General features: G+C 42.4%; 1 protein-coding gene across 6 annotated transcripts in view; it reads left to right on the top strand.

Moving 5' to 3' along the window:
* TAOK1 (TAO kinase 1) overlaps positions 1-20,245 on the top strand; it is a 122,662-nt gene that overhangs the window by 9,369 nt on the left and 93,048 nt on the right. Inside the window, exon 1 of one of the 6 annotated variants that reach the window (XM_056559023.1) lies at positions 20,178-20,198. The exons of the other annotated variants lie outside the window; for them this stretch is intronic. The gene's annotated coding sequence lies outside the window, so the exon portion shown is untranslated. Of the gene's footprint in view, positions 1-20,177; positions 20,199-20,245 lie in introns of those variants that run through there. 6 annotated transcript variants of the gene reach the window in all.

Below are 20,245 nucleotides of genomic sequence, written 5' to 3'. Positions count from 1 at the left end.
AGAAGAGGACCCCCGGAGAAGGACAGCCCGGACCCGGTTCACCCTCCACCCGGAATGCCGCCGGACACTACAGGAAGGATGGATGGGCCAGACCACCCCCATTACGGGTAAGTTTAATCTTTTTTTAGTGGCTCGGAGGGTGGGGGAGGGGCCCGACCGGCATAGCGGTATGGGCAAAAATCCATACCGTGGGAGAAAAAAACGGTATTCGGTTTATACTGTTATACCGCCCAGCACTACGGTGGGGGGTGCGGTGGGGGGGGGGGGGTGGCGGTGCGGGGCATTATCGGCTTATCGGCAAGGTAATTGCCGATACCGATAATGCCCAAAATCGTGATTATTGGCCGATAACATCGGCCATACCGATAATCGGTCGATTCCTACCCAGGACCAATTAATATTGTAACTTAAGGGACCACTGTATAAGGTGAAATCTCTAGTAATCTTGAAGCACAGTCTACATGTAACACGTGGAGATTTTTCTGTGGAAATACCACAGCCTTGCAGTGAGAAACTTCTGTTGCTGCTATGTCAACACACTGCAGATTTCTTTCTGAAATTCTGCAACTGTTTCTTACTACTGAATGAGTGTTGTAAAAATCCTTGCACATGCTGCCGAAATAACTCCATTCAGATAAATCCATCTTTCCTGTTGCAGAAGTACAGTACATGCAGAAAGTCTTCAGCACTCAGTACTCCCATAATGACAAAGTGGAAACAAAGTTAGAAAATGTTGCTAATTTTTTGAAAAGGAAAACTAAAAAAATACATTTAGACTTAGAAGTATTTAGCCCCTTTATTTGGTTGAAGCACTTTTGGCAGCGATTTCAACCTCCAGTCCTCTGCACACCTTGATTTGGGCATTTTCTGTCATTCTTCTCAAGCCCTGTCAGGCTACATGGGGACCATCTGTGGAAGCAGTTTTTAAGGTCCCCAAACATGTTCCTTGGGTCAAGTCAGGGCTCTGTCTGGGCCACTCAAGGACACTTACAGTTGTCTCGAAGCCGCTCCTGTGTTGTCCAGGCTGGGTGCCTAGTCATTGAGGGGGGATTCATTATTTATGGTCTACTCTTTTTGTTGTTTTAGAACAAAAATGTCTTGGAGTTTGCTGTGCGTGCGTCAAATTTATTAAATGTCGCACAGCACCTAATAAATTTGTTACACAGCCAATGCTGCCAGTGTAGATGCTTTTGTAGGGCTGGTAGAACTTAGTGTGTAAAAGAGCTCATGTGCAACAAATTAGCATCTTTTTCCAAAAAGTTTCACTTAATAAATCACTAAACACTGCAACAACGCTTCATAGTGGGGCGTGACGTTATGAACACAGAAACCTAAAGCTGGCATTCTGAACAGCATCGGGGTGCCATCCCTGGGGTGCGGGGGTCCCAGCTGCCGGAGCCCCCATAATCAGACATCTTGGATAAGGGGGAGATTTATCAAAACCGGTACAGAGGAAAAGTTGACTAGTTGCCCATAGCAACCAATCAGATGGCTTCTTTTATTTTTCAGAGGCCTTTACAAAAATAAAAGAAGCAATCTGGTTGCTTTTGGGCAACTGGTCAACTTTTCCTCTGCACAAGTTTTGATGAATCTCCCCCAAGATGTCTAGGGCGAAGTACCTCTTTATGCCCAGCTTGTGGAGTGCTGCAGTGATGGTTGACCTTCCGTTTTTTTTTTTTTTTATCCCATCTGCACGCCAGTGACCCTTATGTTCTGCCTCACCTTTTACCAAGGCTCTTCTTTACTGATCACTTAGTTTTGGAGTTGCAGCCAGCTCTAGGAAGAGTCCAAGTTGTTCCAAACGAATTCCATGTAAGAATTATGGAGGCCACTGAGCTGTTGGTGCAACTTTCAGTGCAGAAGAAATTATTATTTTTTTTTTAACCCTTCTCCAGATCTATACCTCCACAAAATTCTGTCTCTGAGCTCTACAGACAGTTCATTCCCTCTCATGGCATTTATTTTGGACTGATATGCATTGTAAACTGTGAAATCTTAGGCTCCTTTCACACTATAAAAATACCTCCGTTAGAAACGTCTGTCATAAAAATCTTGAAAATCGGCCGTTAAAAAAATCCCATTATAGTCTATGGGATTTTTCTAATAGTCACTTTAACCCGTTATTGCCCGTTATTAATAACGGCCGTTATTTTGTGACAGGCAATAACTGGAGAACAAGTGCATGCACTATTTATCACGTTATTATTATTAACTGGCGATAACGGGTTAAAACGGCTATTAAAAAAAATCCCATAGACTATAATGGGATTTTTTTTAACAGCCGATTTTCAAGATTTTTATGACTGACGTTTCTAATGGAGGTATTTCTATAGTGTGAAAGCAGCCTTATATAGACAGAGCTGTGTCTTTCCAAATCATGTCCAATCACCTGAATTTACCACAGCGGACTCCATTCAGATGTAGAAATATCTGAGATGATCAAGAGAAATGGAGGCCCCCAGAGCTAAATATCAAGTGTCATAGTGAAGTGTCTGAGTACATATGTCCATGTGAAATTTTAATTTGCAACCATTTTTTACATTCTCATTATGGGGTATTGACTGCACTTGATTTTTTATTTCAGCACAAAACCTTAACATAACAAAAAGTGAAAGGGTCTGAAAACTTACTAGATACATTTTATCTGTAACACATCAGCCATGTGTGGACAGTTTTTATTTTTTAATTGACCATCACTTTTTATCAAACAGGTCCCCCCTTTTAACCAGCTGATAAGAGGGAACCGCTAAGCAACCCAACTTTTTCCCTGCTGTGTATCTGTGGAGCATTATATGGGGCTCATTCAAAGAGATGGCTGATCATGTAGTGAACAGGCATCAGTTGTTCTTAGAGCAAAAGTTTCTCTTTATAGCAGTTGTTCTGTCCTCTGACACATCATATTAGAAGTAGTAGGGTATATGAAAGGTGTTTACATCTACTGTTAAAATGTGTTTTGATTGAAGTTATATTTAACCCCATAAGGACAAAGCCCATTTTGACCATAATCCCTTGGGGACCAAGCCCATTTGGACCCTAGGGACCAGAGCATTTTTTGCAATTCTGACCACTGTCACTTTAAACATTAACTCTGGGATGCTTCTACTTATGAATTTGATTCAGAGGTTGTTTTTCGTGACATATTCTACTTTATGTAAGTGGTAAATTTTTGTCGATACTTGCATCATTTCTTAGTGAAAAATTCCAAACTTTCATGAAAAATTTGGAATTTTAGCATTTTTATAACTTTGAAGCTCTCTGCTTGTAAGGAAAATAGACATCACAAATATATTTATATATATATATATATATATATATATATATATATATATATATATATTCACATATACAATATATTTACTTTATGTTTGCATCATAAAGTTGACAGGTTTTGACTTTTTGAAGACATCAGAGGGCTTCAAAGCTCAGCAGCAATTTTTCAAGTTAATTTCTATATCTGAATTTTTCAGGGACCAGTTCAGTTTTGAAGTGAATTTGAGGGTCTTTATGTTAGAAATACCCCATTGTGAAAACTGCACCCCTCAACGTATTCAAAATGACATTCAGAAAGTTTGTTAACCCTTTAGGTGTTTCTCAGAAATAGCAGCAAAGTGGAGGCGAAAATTCTAAATCTTAATTGTTTACACTAACATGTACTTGTAGACCCATATTTTTTTTACAAGGGGTAAAAGGAGAAAAAGCCCCCCAAAATGTGTAACCCAATTTCTCTTGAGTAAGGAAATACCTCATATGTGGATGTAAAGTGCTTTGTGGGTGCACTAGAGGGCTCAGAAGAGAAGGAGTGACAATGGGATTTAAGAGAGTGAATTTTGCTGAAATGGTTTTTGGGGGGCATGTCGCATTTAGGAAGCCCTTACGGTGCCAGAACAGCGAAAAACACCCCACATGGCTTACTATTTGGAAAACTACGCTCCTCAAGGCACTTAACAAGGGGTCCAGTGAGCCTTAACACCTCACAGGTGTTTGACGAATTTTCAATAAAGTTGGACGTGAAAATTAAAAATTATTTTTTTTTTTACAAAAATGTTTTTCATTTTCACAAGGGGTAATAGGTGAAAATGTCCCCCAAAATTTGAAACACCATTTCTCTCGAGTAAGATAATACCTCATATGTGGATGTAAAGTGATCTGCGGGTGCACTAGAGGGCTCAGAAGGGAAGAAGCGACATTGGGCTTTTGGAAAGCGAATTTTGGTGAAATGGTTTTTGGGGGACATGTCTCATTTAGGAAGCCCCCATGGTGCCAGAACAGCAAAAAATACCCCACATGGCACACTATTTTGGAAACAACCCCCTCAAGGAACGTAACAAGGGGTGCAGTGAGCATTTACACCCCACTGGCGTTTGACATATCTTAGTGACAGTGGGCTGTGCAAATGAAAAATTACATTCTTCATTTTCACGGCCACTGTTTCAAATATCGGGCAGTCACCTGTGGGGTGTTAAGGCTCACTATACCCCCTGTTATGTTCCGTGAGGGGTGTAGTTTCCAAAATGGGGTCACATGTGGGTATTTATTTTGCGTTTATGTCAGAACTGCTGTAACCAGCAGCCACCCCTGTGCAAATAACCAGTTTAGGCCTCAAATGTACATGGAACTCTCTCACCAATGAGCCTTGTTGTGCGCCCGCAGAGCATTTTACGTCCACATATGGGGTATTTCCCTACTTGGGAGAAATTGTTCCAAATTTTTCTCCTTTTACCTTTCTATGAAAATGATAAGAATGGGGCAACAACACCATGTTGGAGTAAAAAAAATTTTTTTTTTTACACTAACATGCTCGTGTAGACCCCAACTTTACCTTTTCATAAGGGGTAAAAGGAGAAAAAGCCCCCCAAAATTTGTAGCGCAATTTCTCCCGAGTACGGAGATACCCCATATGTGGCCCTAAACTGTTGCCTTGAAATACGACAGGGCTCTGAAGTGAGAGAGCTCCATGCGCATCAGAGGCCTAAATTAGGGATTTTCAAAGGGGTGTGCCTGGATGCAAGCGTTAAACTTGCCTTCTCCACCAAAAATACTGTATGTCAGTTTTCCCCAAACAGGGTGCCTCCAGCTGTTGAAAAACTCCCAACATGCCTGGACAGTCAATGGCTGTGCGGCAATACTGGGAGTTATTTTGCAACAGCTGGAGGCTCCGTTTTGGAAAACTTGCGTACGAGATGTTTTCTTATTTTTATTGGGGGGGGGGGGCGGCGCTACAGTGTAAGGGTGTAGTGTATATGTAGTGTTTTACTCTCTATTTAGGGGTAGTGTAGTGTAGTGCTTTTAGGGTACGTTCACACCGGCGGAGATCTACAGTGAGTTTCCTGCTGCAGCGGAAAACTAGCCGCATCTCAAACTTGAAGTGGGAAACTTGCTGTAAACCCGCCCGCATGAATGTACCCTGTATATTCACATGGGGGGGGGGGGGGGAACTACAACTTAATTTCCATTATACTTTTGATAAATCGGACATTTACGTATCAGTGATACCTAATAATATGTTTAGTTTTCATTTTTATTGTAGGAGGGGCTTTTTACTTTTTATTTTTTTTTTTTATACACCTTTTATGTCACTATAGGGGAATATTTATAGCAATCATTAGATTGCTGATACTGTCCAGTGCTATGCATAGGCATAGCACTGATTATTATCTACAATCTTTTTTTCTGGTCTGCTCGATGTCTGACCAGAGGAGAAGACCCCAGGAGAGCTGGAGAGGCAGGTGAGGGGACCTCCGGCCTCCATTTCGGCTGATCTACGGCCATGGGGATCAAATTAGACATTTGAAGCACTGCATTGCTGCAGATGCCATGATATGTATTAGGGATCGACCTATATCGATTTTTTTAGGGTCGATACCGATAATCTGTGACCTTTCAGACCGATAGCCGATAACTTATACCGATATTCTGGTATAAGTTATCGGCTATTTCCCCCCCCCCCCCCCCCCCCCAACAGCCCCCCCACCTGGCCCCGCAGAAGCCGCTGCAGATCAATGATTTAAAGCGGTGCTTTAAATCAATGAACTGCAGCGGCTTTTGCGGGGCCAGAGACCGCTGCCCGCTTCTATCCCCCTGCCTGTCCTGGGGTCCTCCCTAGTCCAACCACCACCGCCATTGCCCCATTGCCTCCCCCATCCCTGATTTTATAATGACCTGTTCCTGGGGTCGGCGCTACTTCTGGCTCCGGCGGCGTCCTGAGCTGTCACTGTGCGCACTGACTATGACGTCGCATTGAGGACGTCACTCATCATTGTGCTGTGCTTTGTCCAAATAATGTCCAATATTGTGAATATCAACTGATAATATTGGCCAAACCGAAAATCTGTCAATCCCTAATATGTATTGATCATGTCATCTGAAGGGTTAATGGCGGACATCGGTGTGTTCGCTCATGTCCGCCATTACCAGCGGTCCCTGGTTGCTGATAGCAGCCGAGACCTGCCGTGCTTGCGTCATGTATAGGACGTAAATGTACGTTAAGTACCAGCGCATCAGGACGTACGTTTATGTCCTATGTCGTTAAGAGGTTAACCAGTGCTATCTCAGAACAAGTACCATATTTGATTTGCAGTTGTCTGAGGTGGTGCAATCTATTGAATCGACGTTGAACTCAAATGTATTGAATAGTGCAGCAATACCTTGCACTGCCGCTGCAAATAGCATAGTGTTTGCAAGTACAAACACCCCTGCAGATGGTGTAAACAGGAAACAGGCTGCAGTGCTGGTTCGAGTGCTGCCGTTTGGTCAAACTGCTGACCCCCACTAATCTAATATTAATGGCCTATCCCAGGGCAGGTCATCAGTCTTTAAAGCTGGATAACACCTTTACATATTTGCCATGAATACACATATTGTACTGGAAATAATACTGGAGCAATGTGTTGTGCGATTACAAATTCCAGGGGGAAGCACTTATGACTTACTGCTATTTACCATGCTAAACCTGGACTTGCAACTTGAATCAATAGCATGTCCAATTGCAGCAAGCGCTAAATTAAGAGCGCTACTCATGGCTTCCAATACTCGTGTGCGCCCTCTGATATTATTCATTCAGAATAAAGACACTCATCCTATTGGCTAGAGAATGTTAATGCCTGGTTGTCAATATATTCATTCTGCATGTTAAACAGCTGAAAGCAGAGTTCTAAGAACAAGTACTTGGAATTGTTACCTTTATAGAAATGTGTTTTTTTTTCTTCTTCTTCTTCTAATAGTCATAATAGCCTGTTGGTTATGGATGCATTAAATGGAAGAGAGGTATCTGTTACACATGTATCTTGTGACATCACGTCCTGCCCCTTCAATGCAAACCTATGGGAGTGGGTGTAACGGCCGCATTGACTTGCATTGAGGGGGCATAATGTGACGAGGGGGCGGGATCATGACGTAACAATACCCCTTCCCCTGCATTGCCAGTCATCAGCCACGGAGCAAACATAACTCCAGGGTGCTGATGTTCGGGGGTGCAGCAGGAGAGGTCGAAGGGGTCCCCAGTGGCGGGACCCCTGCGATCAGACATCTAATCCCCTATTTTTTGGATAGGGGATAAGATGTCTAGGGGTGGAGTACCCCTTTAAATTAGTGATTTTATAGCCTATGGGTAATGGAATGGATGCCAAGGTTCGGCACACATTTCAGACTTTTCTTATAGACTATAGACTAGGGAGGATACGTATAGACTAGGGAGGATTTAACAAAACCTGTGCAAAAAAAAAGGCTGACCAATGGCCCATAGCATTCCGGTGCAGTACCCCTTTAAGGGAAGACAAGTGGTCAGAAATGCAGATTTTTGGTCATGTCATATATATCAGAAGAAAAATTAAAGAAAAACGGGAATGAAAATTAAAAAAACAAAACAAAAAAAATCTTTGTCCAAGTGGCTGAAACAGTTCACAATCTACTTGTCCCTCATGACCATCTACTTGTCCTGGTACATACATTTTTTTTCAACCAAAATAGTATGTAAGTAAGGTCTTTATAAATAGAAACTGAATAGCCAGACCAGTATGTCACTCTATTAGGTGGATAAAGTGGATAGGCACCCCATTGAGTAGGTGGTCCCCCTTCAGGTGTGGATGTCCCCATATCAGGCAGGCAGGGCTCCCCTAGTATGTAAATAGTTCCCCAGATGGTAGGCAGGTAGGGCTCCCTCATTAGGGAAATAATGTCCCAGATATACGGTATATATGTCCCACAGTGGGTAGAAAGGGTAGGGCTACCAGACAGATCCCCAAATAGAGAAGACCCTCATTAGGTTGAGTTCCCCCCCCCCCCACCCCAGTAGGTAGACAGGCCCTCAAATGGATATGACCCCCGTCGGGTAGGGCTCCCATTTAAACAATTATACCCCCTAAGTCAGAGCTTTCCAAACTTTTCATGGTGGCACCCTTTTTAGACATGCATAGTTTGGTGATACACTCCTTGCTATACCACCAATTGCACGTATGGCGTCCACAAAGCACAATGTAATTCCAGTATCGGCATAAGAAATGTAGCTTCTACTATCCTATGCCATTTCATTCCCACCCTTTTTCACACCCTATGCCACATCTTTCACCTCTTGATCCTCTCTTGTGCCATATCATTCCTCTTTGCCATTTTATCCCCCCTCCCGAACCCCCTGTGCCAATATATTCCAGCCTCTGATTCCCCCTGTGCCATTATATCCCCCCCCTCTCTGATGCTCCCTGTGCCATTATATTTCAGTCCCTCCACCCGCCTTTATCACCTCCTGTGCCACATTATTCACCAAACCTTCTCTCTCTCTGATCCCCTTCTATCACCTGTCCTCCGTCCCCATGCTGTTCCTGCTGTTGCTGGACCGAATCCTCTGTCCTGACTGAGATGCGCATGATGAGTGACATCATCCCACGCGCCTGGACGCTGACGTGTGTGTATTGTCTATAGGAGTTTAGTGACTGGGCAGGACTGATTGCCCCGTTATATGTGAATTCCTCAGGCATTCAGCCCTGCTAGCCTAAAGCAGGACTAAATGCCTGAAGAATTCACCTGCCCCGGCGCCCAGAACTGCATTCTTCAGGTGTCGGGCGAGACAATTTCCACCTCCCTGGAAAAGTAATCAAAAAGTCTCATCTAAACAAAAAATGGTACTGATAACTAAAGATCATGGTACATAAAATTGAGCTCTCATACATCCCTGTACATGGAAACATACAAAAGTTTTAGGGGGTCAGAATAGGCAATTTTTATTTTTTTAAGTAGGATATTAATAGAAAAATTATATACATTAGGTTTTGATGTATTTCTATTGACCTACTGAATAAAAAGTAATTTTTACCATAAAGTGTACTGAGTAAATTCACCATGTCACACCAAACCCCCCGCTCCCCCCCTCCTCCTCATTGCAAAATTGAGGTTTTCTTTTCAATCCCCCCAATAATTGATTTCACTGCACATTCAATGGGGATATGTATGGCGTCATTACCATTGGTCGTTCAAAACAACTCCACATATTGGTCTGTGGAAGGAAAAAGGAGTTATGTCTCTTAAAAGGTAAAGAGGTAATAACAAAAAGGAAAATAGGCTGTAACCTTTAGGGGTTAAATCACTCTATCAGTGTAATGCCTTTTCAGTTGCCCATAGCAACCGATCAGTTTGCAGCTTTCGTTTGTCAGAGGTCTTTTAAAAAAAATTAAGCAATCTGATTGGAAAAAGGCATTTGGTCAACTTTTCTCAGCCTAGGTTTTGATAAATGTCCCCTCCGGTGCCTCCACGTTTCTGTAGGGAAACGTACTAGTGCATGGTCCCCACTGAATTTAATGGAAAACTGTCTTGTCCATTGTTATATTGAGTCTTCCAGAAAGAAGGTCTCTTAGCAGCAAGCTTTTTTCATGGCTCGTAGAGGGGAACTAGGGTGGCTTTAACCCCTTAAGGACCAGGCCATTTTACACCTTAGGACCAGAGCGTTTTTTGAACATCTGACCACTGTCACTTTAAACATTAATAACTCTGTAATGCTTTTACCTATCATTCTGATTCCGAGAGTTTTTTCGTGACATATTCTACTTTGTTATTGGTAAAATGTTGTCGATACTTGCATCGTTTCTTAGTAAAAAATGCCAAAATTTGATGAAAAAATTGAAAATTTTGCATTTTTCTAACTTTGAAGCTCTCTGCTTGTAAGGAAAATGGATATTCCAAATCATTTTTTTAATTCACATATGCAATATGTCTACTTTATGTTTGCATCATAAAATGTACGTGTTTTTACTTTTGGAAGACACCAGAGGGCTTCAAAGTTCAGCAGCAATTTTCCAATTTTTCACAAAATTTCCAAAATCACAATTTTTCAGGGACCAGTTCAGGTTTGAAGTGGATTTGAAGGGTCTTCATATTAGAAATACCCCACAAATGACCCCATTATAAAAACTGCAGCCCCCAAAGTATTCAAAATGACATTCAGTCAGCATTTTAACCCTTTAGGTGTTTCACAGGAATAGCAGCAAAGTGAAGGAGAAAATTCACAATCTTCATTTTTTACTCTCGCATGTTCTTGTAGACCCAATTTTTGAATTTTTACAAGGGGTAAAAGGAGAACATTTATATTTGTAGCCCAATGTGTCTCGAGTAAGCACATACCTCATATGTCTATGTAAAGTGTTCGCCGGGCGCAGTAGAGGGCTCAGAAGCGAAGGAGCGACAAGGGGATTTTGGAGAGTACGTTTTTCTGAAATGGTTTTTGGGGGGCATGTTGCATTTAGGAAGCCCCTATGGTGCCAAAACAGCAAAAATCCCCCACATGGCATACCATTTTGGAAACTAGACCCCTTGAGGAACGTAAAAGGAATAAAGTGAGCCTTAATACCCGACAGGTGTTTCACGACTTTTGCATATGTAAAAAAAATTTAAAAAATGTTTTCACTAAAATGTGTTTCCCCCCCAAATTTCACATTTATGCAAGGGTTAATAGCAGAAAATACCCCCCAAAATTTGTAACCCCATCTCTTCTGAGTATGGAGGTACCCCATAAGTTGATAAGTGCACTATGGGCGAACTACAATGCTCAGAAGAGAAGGAGTCATATTTGGCTTTTTGAGAGCAAATTTTGCTCGGGGGGCATGTCACATTTAGGAAGCCCCTATGGTGCCAGGACAGCAAAATAACCCCCACATGGCATACCATTTTAGAAACTAGACCCCTTGAGGAACGTAACAAGGGGTACAGTGAGCATTTACCCCCCACTGGTGTCTGTCAGATCTTCGGAACAGTGGGCTGTACAACATTTTTAATTTGCACAGCCCACTGTTCCAAAGATCTGTCAGACACCGGGGGGGGTAAATTCTCACTGCACCCCTCATTACATTCCGTGAGGGGTGTAGTTTCCGAAATGGGGTCACATGTGGGGTTTTGTTTTTTTTGCGTTTTTTCAAAACTGCTGTAACAATCAGCCACCCCTGTGAAAATCACCTCAAATGTACATGGCACACTCTCCCTTCTGGGCCTTGTTGTGCGCCCCCAGAGCACTTTGCGCCCACATATGGGGTATCTCCGTAGTCGGGAGAAATTGCATTACAAATTTTTTCCCTTTTACCTCTTGTCAAAATGAAAAGTATGGGGCAACACCAGCATTTTAGTGTAAAAATTTAATTTTTTTACACTAACATGCTGGTGTAGACCCCAACTTCCCCTTTTCATAAGGGGTGAAAGGAGAAAAAGCCCCCCCCCCAAAAAAAAGAAAAAGTTTGCCACCGGAGTACCCCTTTAATGCAGTGTTTTCCCAACCAGGGTGCCTCCAGCTGTTGAAAAACTACAACTAGTATACGTAGAGCAATGCCATATGAATTACCTTGTCATGGACCTTATGAACACAGCTCTATATGCCACCATGAGTAGCATGCTTTATCAATCAAAAGGAAAATAGTGCACGTGAAAGCAACAAATTGCTTTAGGTTGGTCTTTTTCCCATATTCTAGTTTAACACTTTAAGTGTAGAAGGGGTTTAACCCCTTGGGGACGGAGGGTTTTCCCGTTTTTGCACTTTGGTTTTTTTCTCCTTACCTTTTAAAAATCATTACTTCCAATGTTGCACCTAAAAATCTATATGATGGCTTATTTTTTGCGCCACCAATTCTACTTTGTAATGACGTCAGTCATTTTACCCAAAAATCTACAGAGAAACGGAAAAAAAATCATTGTGCAACAAAATTGAAGAAAAAATGCAATTTTGTAAATTTGGGGGGCTTCCATTTCAACGCAGTAAATTTTTCGGTAAAAATGACACCTTCTCTTTATTCTGTAGGTCCATACGATTAAAATGATATCCTACATATATAGGTTTGATTTTGTCGTACTTCTCGAAAAAATCATAACTACATGCAGGAAAATTAATACGTTTAAAATGGTCATCTTCTAACCCCTATAACTTTATTTTTCTGTGTACGGGGCGGTATGAGGGCTCATTTTTTGCACCGTGATCTGAAGTTTTTAGGGGTACCATTTATGTATTGATCTGACTTTTTGATCACTTATTTTTTTTCATGATATAAAAACTGACCAAAAATACGCTATTTTGGACTTTGGAATTTTCGTTGCGCGTACGCCGTTTACTGTGTGGTTTAATAAAGTATAATATTTTTTTATAATTCGGACATTTCCGCACATGGCGATACCACATATGTTTATTTTTATTTACAGGTTTTTTTTTAATGGGGAAAAGGGGGGGGGGGTATTCAAACTTTTATTAGGGAAGGGGTTAAATGATCTTCACTTTTTTTTTTTTTTTGCAATGTTATAGCTCCCATAGGGGGCTATAACACTGCACACACTGACCTTTTACATTGATCAATGGTTTCTCATAGGAAACCATTGATCAAGGATTCTGCCACTTGACTGTTCACGTCTGAATCTCAGGCACTGAGCAGTCATTCGGCGATCGGACAGCGAGGAGAAAGGTAGGGGCCCTCCTGCTGTCATGTAAGCTGTTCTGGATCCCGAACAGCCCCCTGAGCTAACCGGTAATGTCTTACTTTCACTTTAGACGCGGCATACTTGTACGATTTTGTAAGTTTTTTTTTTTTTTTTTTGCCATGCACAAAGCTGTTCGGACCCCCGCGATCTGATACTTATACCTTATCCTGTGTATAGGGGATACGTTTTTAGATACTGGATAATGGGGATCGACCGATTATCGGTATGGCCGATATTATCGGCCGATAATCTCGATTTTGGGCATTATCGGTATCGGCAATTACCTTGCCGATAAGCCGATAATGCCCCACCTCCCCCCCCCGCACCGCGACCGCCACCCCCTGACCCGCCGCACCGCACCCCCGACCCACCGCATCGCGTCGCACCCCCCCACCGTGATGCTGGGCGGTATACCGGTCAATAAAAAAATTAAACTTACCCGTAATGGGGGTGGTCCAGGCCATCCATCCTTCCTTCCTTCCTTCCTTCCTTCCTGTAGTGTCCGGGGGCGTTCAGGGTGAAGAGTGAACCGGTCCGGGCTGTCCTTCTTCTCCGGCGGTCATCTTCTCCACTCCGGGCAGGCTCCGGCCTAGTACGCTGCATAGACGCCGCTGCGCCGTGACGTCAGGTGCGTCGCTGCGCACAGGCGTCACTCGGCGTCTATGCAGCGTACTAGGCTGGAGCCTGCCCGGAGTGGAGAAGATGACCGCCGGAGAAGGACAGCCCGGACCGGTTCACTCTTCACCCGGAACGCCCCCGGACACTACAGGAAGGAAGGATGGATGGCCCGAAACACCCTGACAGGTAGGGGAGAGAAGCGGGTTTCGGCGGTGACCTATGGCCCCGCAAAAGCCACTGCAGATCATTGATTTAAAGCGCCCGCTTTAAATCAATGATCTGCAGCGGTGTCGCAGGGGGTTAAATAGCCGATAACTTATACCGATATTCCGGTATAAACTATCGGCTATCGGCTCTAACTTGCACCGATTATTGGTATCGGCCCTAAAAAAAAACTATATCGGTCGATCCCTACTGGATTACCTCTTTAAGCTACAAGCCACCAATTATTATTTCCCACTTCTTTATGCTGTTGTCATAAATAGAATTTTGTTACATTATTCACACATTTTTATACTAGATTACCCATATGTTTCTTTGGATACTTAGAGACACTGATAGCCAATAGGTGCTATAATTAAAAGGGGTTGGTTGTCTTAGACATTTATGTCTGATACTTTTGGATGCTGAATCGATCTCCAGAACTGGAGTCCCCCTGATAGTGTCTCACGATGGTTGTTGTGTTCAGGCATCAAATGAATTGAGAGGTGACCAGGATCATGAAAAACGGCGAAGGTCACAGTGCTCTCCTATTGGGATTGCCTGACAAATCTCTGCCATTGAGGGAAAATTACAATATATGTCAGTCTGGATTATTACATATATATTTGTCCAAAGATAATTAATACCAGGTGTATATTGTACAGAACCATAATAGATCAATAGTAGTACATTCTGGGCCTGTGCTGTGTACATACAGAGGTTGTTTTTTTTATTATTATTTTTTTTCTCTCTGTTATGGAGACTGCATGTAGTAGTGTTAATGTAAATGCATAAACCCAACCATAGAATTTTTGGAACTGGTATATAAGTCCAAACCATGTATCACTTATGTTTTTTTTTTCTCTCTCTCTCTTTACATTTTGCCACTTTTCTCCTTATAGTTTGTGACTTTTATGCCCAGTTATGCAGTACCTGGGCACATATCTTGCTACTTTGTGGGTGTCCCCTGTGCTGAACAAGCAATGACCACAAAGTATTGTGTAAGAACAATTTGGTTACCAGTATAGGAAGTCCTTAACCACTTGAAAAGAGGCTTCAGAACATTAAGAAGGGAGGACCTACGTGGAGAATACACAACAATGTTGCAATGTATTTTATTATTTGAATACTTGTGTTTTGCAAGTTGATGGAGGAGGAATTCCTGAATGGTCAAAATATTGTGTGTGATACATAAACAAAAAACAAACAAACCCTTTATTTGATTGAAGTATTTAGAGTTTGTCTAAATTGGTTCTTGTGAATAAATTTGTTTGCTAAAAAATCTGTTGATCAGGGTCAACTTAAACAGGTTCCCCAGTCAAAATTGTTTCCAAAGGAGAAAATAGGTATGTATTTATTTCCTTTAACATGTCAGCAACCTTGATGCTTTCTGCACTGGGGGACCTTGTGATGCTGTAGCAGCAGTAGACATATAAAATTTCAGGAAAACAAAAAAATACTAATTAATTTACTAGTTAGCCAGAAAACATTATCTGTGATGGGAGAGAACATTATTTATGATGAGGGAGAACATCTGTCATCAGTGATAGGGCAGAAGATTGCGGAAGAACCACTGCAGGGAACCGGACCAGGTGAGTAATGTTATCTTTATCACCTGCGCCACTTGTCTGTACCTACAGGTTAGTGCAGGTGACACTGATAACATTACTTACCTGGTCCGGTTCCATGCTGTGGTTCTTCCGCAATATTCTGCCCTATCTTATGCTCCGGGCTGACTTGGAACATGGGCGGAGTTTAGTGACATCACTGCTGCTGTTTGCTAGCTTCGGGACCCAGCAGAGAACAGCTGTGATGTTACTAAGCTTCACCCATGCTCAAAGTCGGGCACGAAGTGGAAGATTGCGGAAGAACCACAGCATGAAATGGGACCAGGTAAGTATTGTTATCAGTGTCACCTGCACTTCCTGTCTGTACCGACAGGTTCCTGCAGGTGACACTGACAGATTTCCTTTAATAGGAATCGGATAAATAATGTCAATTAAAAACCGATCTGAGAGGACAGAAACATCAACTACTGTAATATCAACAAGATGGAGCCCAGCCACAACCAAACTAAACAGAAACCTTTTCCCTGCAGCGCCCCCTAGAGACAGAAATGTATATTCCACTTCTTTAAAAGTAACATTCTCAGTATTTAAATTGTATTCCAGGATTTGCTGGTCTTCAGGAGAGACTGCAGAACTCAAAAAGATTCTCAGATGTCTTTCATGAAGGTCTAATTGTTATATAGTTTAAATAACATATTAGGCTGTGTTCACGCCACGTTTTTGCAATACAGTTCACATATCAGGTTTTTGATAAAAACGGAAGTCCTCAAAAAAAGTCCTCACAACCTGACTAAACTTTATCAAAACGTGTGTACAAATTTTAATCCGTATAAGGTTGAAAACTGTTTACGGTTTGAAAAATTGTCTGGTTGCATTCGTTTTATAAGGAAAAAAGTATACGTTTTTTAACTTTTCTTTCCATTATGAATAAAGTTTCACTTGTTTGATTGAAATTCCAAGAAAAGACTGTGCAAAGTCAAAAGCCATATGGGGAAAACCGTATGGAACCGTACGCACTTACAGTTCTGTACAGTTCCCATTGACCCCCGTGTAAAAAAAAAAAAAATACATTTCAATACGGGTTTTCACCTTCACCAAAAACTGTGGTAGGCTACAGCTTTGGGTATCGGAAAAAAAACTGATGCAAAACGGACACAACCTGATACATCATTTGGCATACAGTTTTCATTGGAGAGTCAATGCTAACTGTTTTCAATACAGTTCCGTACGTTTTTTCTAATTGAAAAGGTATACAGGAACTGTATTGCAAATACATAGTGTGAGCCCAAAAACATAGTGTGAACTCTAAACAGATTATTTATCAATATAAAAAACATTCCAAATCCCCATTTTATTTTTGGGAGAAAAAAACCTGCTTTAGGAAAATAGTTCCCCCCCCCCCCCCCCCCCACACACTTTTTTAAGTTTTTTCCCCATCTCTTTCCTGGCCTCGACAGATAGTTAGAACGAGCAGGGTGAAAAGTGCAGAAATCTAAAACAATCCCATAGTTACATTGTTTGCCTTCTTCCTTACTACATTTCTCAAAAAAAATAAAGGTAATATTAAGATAACACATCCAAGATCTGAATGAATGAACTAATCGTATGAAATACTTTAATCTTTACATAGTTGAATGTGCTGACAACAAAATCACACAAAAATATCAATGGAAATCAAATTTATGAACCCATGGAGGTCTGGATATGGAGTCACACTCAAAATCAAAGTGGAAAACCACACTACAGGCTGATCCAACTTTTATGTAATGTCCTTAACCTCTTAAAGGAGTAGTCCAGTGGTGATTCAGTGGTGAGCAACTTATCCCCTATCCTAAGGATAGGGGATAAGTTGCAGATCGCGGGGGGTCCGACCGCTGGGGCCCCCTGCGATCTCCTGTACGGAGCCCCGACAGCCCGCGGGAAGGGGGCGTGTCGACCTCCGCACGAGGCGGCGGCCGACATGCCCCCTCAATACAACTCTATGGCAGAGCCGAAGCGCTGCCTTCGGCAATCTCCGGCTCTGCCATAGAGATGTATTGAGGGGGCGTGTCGGCCGCCGCCTCGTGCGGGGGTCGACACCCGCTATCTGGCCGGAGAGCCGGGGCCCCGTACAGAGAGATCGCAGGGGGCCCCAGCGGTCGGACCCCCCGCGATCTCAAACTTATCCCCTATCCTTAGGATAGGGGATAAGTTTTTCACCACTGGACTACCCCTTTAAGGATGCAGGGCATACAGTACGCTCAGTCCCGGTTTTTAAAACGGGGTCACGCCGCATCACACCGGGTATGTCCAGGCTGCTAATGATAGCCGGGACCCTGGGCTAATAGCACGCGGCACAGATCATTGTGCCACGTGCTATTAACCCTTCAGACGCGGCGATAAAAGTTGATTGCCGCATCCAAAATGAAAGTAATAGCTTAGCGGCAGCTCAGTTGGGCTGATCGGGACTATCGCGATAAAATCACGATGTCCAGATCAGCTAGGACACGAGCGGAGGTCCCCTCACCTGTCCCCTCACCTGTCCCCTCACCTCGCCCCTATTACACTGATCCATGTAAAGCTATGGCTTTGCAGGGATCGTAAAAGTTCAGTGTGTGCAGTGTTATAGCCCACTATGGGAGCTATAACACTGCAAAAAGAAAAGTGAAAAAAAAAAAAGTTAATAAAGGTCATTTAACCCCTTCCCTAATAAGTTTGAATCACCCCCCCCCCCCTTTTTCCATAAAAAAAATGTAAATAAAAATAGACATATGGGGTATCGCCGTGTGTAAATGTCCGAACTATAAAAATATATAATTAAACCACACGGTCAATGGCGTACGCGCAAAAAAAATTAAAATGTCCAAAATAGCGTATTTTTGGTCTCTTTTTATATCATAAAAAAGTGAATAAAAAGCGTTCAAAAAGTCCAATCAATGCAAAAATGGTACCGATAAAAAAAACTTCAGAACATGGCACAAAAAATTAGCCCTCATACTGGCCCGTACACGGAAAAATAATAAAGTTATAGGGGTCAGAAGATGATAATTTTAAACGTATACATTTTCCTGCATGTAGTTATGATTTTTTTTTCAGAAGTATGACAAAATCCAACCTATATAAGTAGGATATATTTTTACCGTATGGACCTACAAAATAAAGAGGTGTCATTTTTACTGAATAATGCAAAATTTTGTTATAGAAACGGAAGCCCCCAAAAGTTAGAAAATTACATTTTTTCTTCAATTTTGTCACACAATGAATTTTTTTTGTTTCGCCGTGGAATTTTTGGGTAAAATGACTAATGTCACTGCAAAGTAGAATTGGTGGCGCAAAAAATAAGCCATCAAATGGAATTTAATGTGCAAAATTTAAAGCGTTATGATTTTTAGAAGGTGATAAGGAAAAAATGAAAATGCAAAAAAACGGAAAAAAACGCTGAGTCCTTAAGGGGTTAAAACAAGTCAAAATGAGGCTCAGTAGTGTTTGTGTCATCCACGTGCCCGTATGACCTCCCTACAATGCGCTGGCATGCTCCTGATGAGGTGGCGGATGGTCTCCTGAGGGATGTCCTCCCATACCTGGACTAAAGCATCCATTGGATCTGAGAATCTCTTCTCGGTACCTAATGGCAGTCAGTCTACCTCTGGCAAGCATATGGAGGGCTGTGCGGCTCCGCAAATAAATGCCACCCCACACCATTACTAACCTACCACCGAACCGGTCATGCTGGAGGATGTTGCAGGCAGCAGAATGTTCTCCACGGCGTCTCCAGATTCTGTCACATGTGCTCAGTGTGAACCTGCTTTCATCTGTGAAGAGCACAGAGCGCCAGTGATAAATTTGCCAATCTTTGGTGGATGGGGGACAAGTTTTGATCAGAGTGCGCTAAGAGCCTCCAATTTTTGACCAAGAGTGCTGCAACCTTCTTTTTTGTGTTCTCTGGCAAATGCCAAACATCCTGCATGGTGTTGGGCTGTAAGCACAGCCCCCACCTGTGGATGTCGGGCCATCATACCACCCTCATGGAGTCTGTTTCTGACAGTTTGAGTGGACACATTCACATATGTTGCCTGCTGGCAGTGCTCCTCCTCGCAGGCAGAGGTAGCAGTCCTGGGGATGGGTTGTTGCCCTCCTACAGCCTCCTCTACGTCTCCTGATGTACTGGCCTGTCTCCTGGTAGCGCCTCCATGCTCTGGACACTAGGCTGACAGACACAGCAAACCTTTGCCACTTGTGACACTACCTGAGCCACTTGTGTGGGTTGTAGACTCCGTCTCATGCTACCACTAGAGTGAAAGCACTGCCAGCATTGAAATGTGACCGAAACATCAGCCAGGAAGCATAGGAACTGAGAAGTGGTCTGTGGTCACCACCTGCAGAACCACTCCTTTATTGGGGTTGTCTTGCTAATTGCCTATAATTTCCACATGTTGTCTGTTCCATTTGCACAACACCATGTGAAATTGATTGTCAATCAGTGTTGCTTCCTGAGTGGACAGTGTGATTTCTCATAAGTGTGATTGACTTGGAGTTACATTGTGTTGTTTAAGTGTTCCCTTTATGTTTTTGAGCAGTGTAGAAACTCTGCTGCAGGGTCTTTTTCTTAGACTATATGAAAACTTGTTAATCCTGTAATGTTACGTTGTAACCTATGGTTCACCTTGTTGTGTGTGATGTGCCTCTTCAGCCCTTTGTATTTCAAATAGCAGTAAGCATTTTCAGTACACTCACATTTATGTTGTGGTGGTCTTTTTCTCTCCAGCCATGTTCCCTACGTTTTTATACTTTTTCTTTTCAGATTTTTAATGGACATGATTATTTGTGGTGATGTCACTGCCATTGCTACAGTCTGCTTCCTCTGTATATAAAAGCTATGGAAAGAATATGTTCACACAGGTAAAAATCTTCAACAAAACTGCAGCTTTTTACTCCTATCTATTGAT

This window comes from Hyla sarda, chromosome 2, assembly GCF_029499605.1.
Source record: "Hyla sarda isolate aHylSar1 chromosome 2, aHylSar1.hap1, whole genome shotgun sequence".
Taxonomy (NCBI): Eukaryota; Metazoa; Chordata; class Amphibia; order Anura; family Hylidae; genus Hyla; species Hyla sarda.
The sequence above is the reverse complement of the archived record's forward strand: the minus strand, read 5'-3'. Positions and strand labels throughout refer to the sequence as shown.